Source organism: Suncus etruscus, chromosome 1 (assembly GCF_024139225.1).
Source record: "Suncus etruscus isolate mSunEtr1 chromosome 1, mSunEtr1.pri.cur, whole genome shotgun sequence".
Taxonomy (NCBI): domain Eukaryota; kingdom Metazoa; phylum Chordata; class Mammalia; order Eulipotyphla; family Soricidae; genus Suncus; species Suncus etruscus.
The window spans coordinates 160,179,440-160,182,182 of record NC_064848.1 but is presented as its reverse complement, the minus strand read 5'-3'; positions in this window follow the sequence as shown (position 1 = coordinate 160,182,182).

Genomic DNA, 2,743 nt, shown 5'->3' with positions numbered 1-2,743 from the left:
CTCCGCCCTCCGCGCCCGCCCGGCCCGGCCCGGCCCAGCCCGGCCCGCCGCCACTCCGGCCTCCGCGGGGCGCTGGCCCCGAGCCCGCAGCGCGCGCCTCCCCGCTCCCCGCGTGATCCGGAGCGCGACCGCGATAGGCGCCACGGCCGGCCGGGGCGGGGTTTGGCCCCGAGGCTCCCCCGGCTTCCCCGACGGGCGAGGGGGCGGCGGCGCCGAGCTGCCCACCAGAGGGTTCCTTCCGGGGACCCCGCGCTGCGCCCCGATCGCTCGGCCGAGCCGTCACGGGCCGGCGGCCGTGGGCAAGGACCGAGGCTCCCCGGGCTTCTGTTCCGTCACCGCGGCCGCCTCCGCTGGCCCCCGCGGCCCGCCTCTGCCCTCGGCCCCCTCTCTCCTGTCCGCTCCCCAATCACTACCAATCTTTTTTGGGGAATCCTGCCCCATATGGCAAGGGATGCACCCCGTGGGGACAGGGTGTATGGGGCAGCGTGGTGCACTGGTGAAGATCCCCCGTGAGAAAGGGGTATATGAGGCAAGGGGTGCACTGGTGAGGATCCCCCGTGGGAAAGGGGTATATGGGGCAGGGGTGTGCACTGGTGAGGATCCCCCGTGGGAAAGGGGTTATGGGGCTGGGGGTGTGCACTAATGAGGATCCCTCGTGGGAAAGGGGTATATGGGGTCAGGGGTGCACTGGTGAGGATCCCCCGAGAAAGGTTGGTAATAAACGCGCCGGCGGAGTCCTCCCAGCACCAGGGACAAACAGACAAAACAGCGCCCGGGCAGGGCAGAGGGCGCGGATGGGGTGGGCATCTCTTGGGGAGGAAGGAAAGGGCGGGAGCGAGTGGCCGGCTGCCAACCCGGTTTATCTACCAAGCAAACATTCCAGATGCGAGTCCTGGGGGAAGAGAGGGTGTTTCCAAGTCCCGCACAGAGCTGGCTGGTCACCCCCGAAGGGTTGCTTCCCCCCAAACCCTTCATTCTGGCCACCCAGTCGGGCCTGTAGGTAGTTCCTTCTCTCCAAATATCTATCTACATCTGAAGGCAGAATATTAAGTCTGCAGCTTTTTCTGTAGTGCTGCCGTTTGGCTTGTAGGCAAGAGTCTTGGAAGTCAGAGAGATAGTTCAGTACATAGGGCGCTTGCCTGGCCTATGGTCCACCTGGATTCAATCTCTCGCATCCCATATGGTTCCCCCACCCTGTCAGGAATGATTGCTGAGCGAAAAGCCTGGAGTAACCCTTGAGCATTGCTGGGAGTGGCCCAAAACAAAGATAAAATAAAAAAGTAAGTTTACTTTTTTTCTATAGTCTTAGTGACATTTTGTTGTTGACTATATGGGTTAAAATATTTTTTTATTTGGGGGCCAGAGAGATAGCATGGAGGTAAGGTGTTTGCCTTTCATGCAGAAGGTCAATGGTTTGAATCCCGCCAGGAGTAACCCCCCCGAGCGCTGCCAGGTGTGACCAAAAAGTAAAAAATTTTAATTTTTAAACCAGGTTTTTTTGCTGAGTGCAAGCAAAGCAAGCACCTTACCTGCTTTACTATTGCTCCAGCCTCTGTTCCTCCCACGCCCCCCTCAGGTTTTGGGGCCACACCCTGCGGTTTACTCCTGACTCTGCACTCAGGAATTATTCCTGATGGCAGGTTCTGGGCACAATACAGTATGCTGGAGATTGAACCCAGGTTAGCCATGTGCAACTTCCTACCGGCTCTACTCTCAGGCTAAACTAAGTGTTTTTTATCTTTTTTTTGGGGGGGGCACACCCATTTGACGCTCAGGGGTTACTCCTGGCTATGCGCTCAGAAATTGCCCCTGGCTTGGGGGGACCATATGGGACGACGGGGGATCGAACCACAGTCTGTCCTACGCTAGTGCTTGCAAGGCAGACACCTTACCTCTAGCGGCCCACATTTACCTTTTTTTTTTTTTTTGGCTAAGTGTTTTTTATCTAAAGGTTCTTGGACCAGGTACCCACACTTGAAAGGATTGGAATTGATTTCTTTTCCACTCTGCATTAATCATGGGTGCTCCAGTAACTTCACTCTCATTGCCTTCTCTCCACTGGGACTGCCAAAGCTCTGTAGCTTCTTCAGCTAGTAAATGGAGGGGGAAAGACAGGCCATTAGGTAAAGACCAATCCTGGATAATGTGGATAAAGCCTGCAAAGAGCACTCTGGAACTGTCTCAGGAAAGGCTGACTTACAAGCTCTTTAAAACTCTTCCAGCTTTGGGCATGGAGTGATAGCACAGAGTATAGAGCACTTTGATTGCATAAAACCAACCCAGGTTTGATCTGTATTCAACATGGTTCTCTGAGGACAGACAAGAACTCCTAAGTCAGGGGTCTCAAACTTGCGGCCAGCGGGCCGTTTGCGGCCCTCCATACAACATTTTGTGGCCCGTGGCCGGCCTTCAAATATCGCAGTATTTGCGATTATTCGCTTACCGAATAATCGCAATAAAAATCGCATTAGTGAGAAAAAATCGCATTAAACATTCGCATACCCCAAGTTCGGGGTATGCGAATGTTTAATGCGACTTTTTGCGATTTTTTTTCTTACTAATGCGATTTTTTATTGCGAATATTCGGTAAGCAAATAATCACGAATACTTTGCGCCTAGAGCAGACATCATTTCTGCTGCTCCTGCCCGCTGTCCCTTGCATTATCGGAGGCCTAAGGGAGAGAAGTTTATTACAGAATTAGATTTTGTCATACCTTCATCATGACTTCATCAAAGCTTGCAG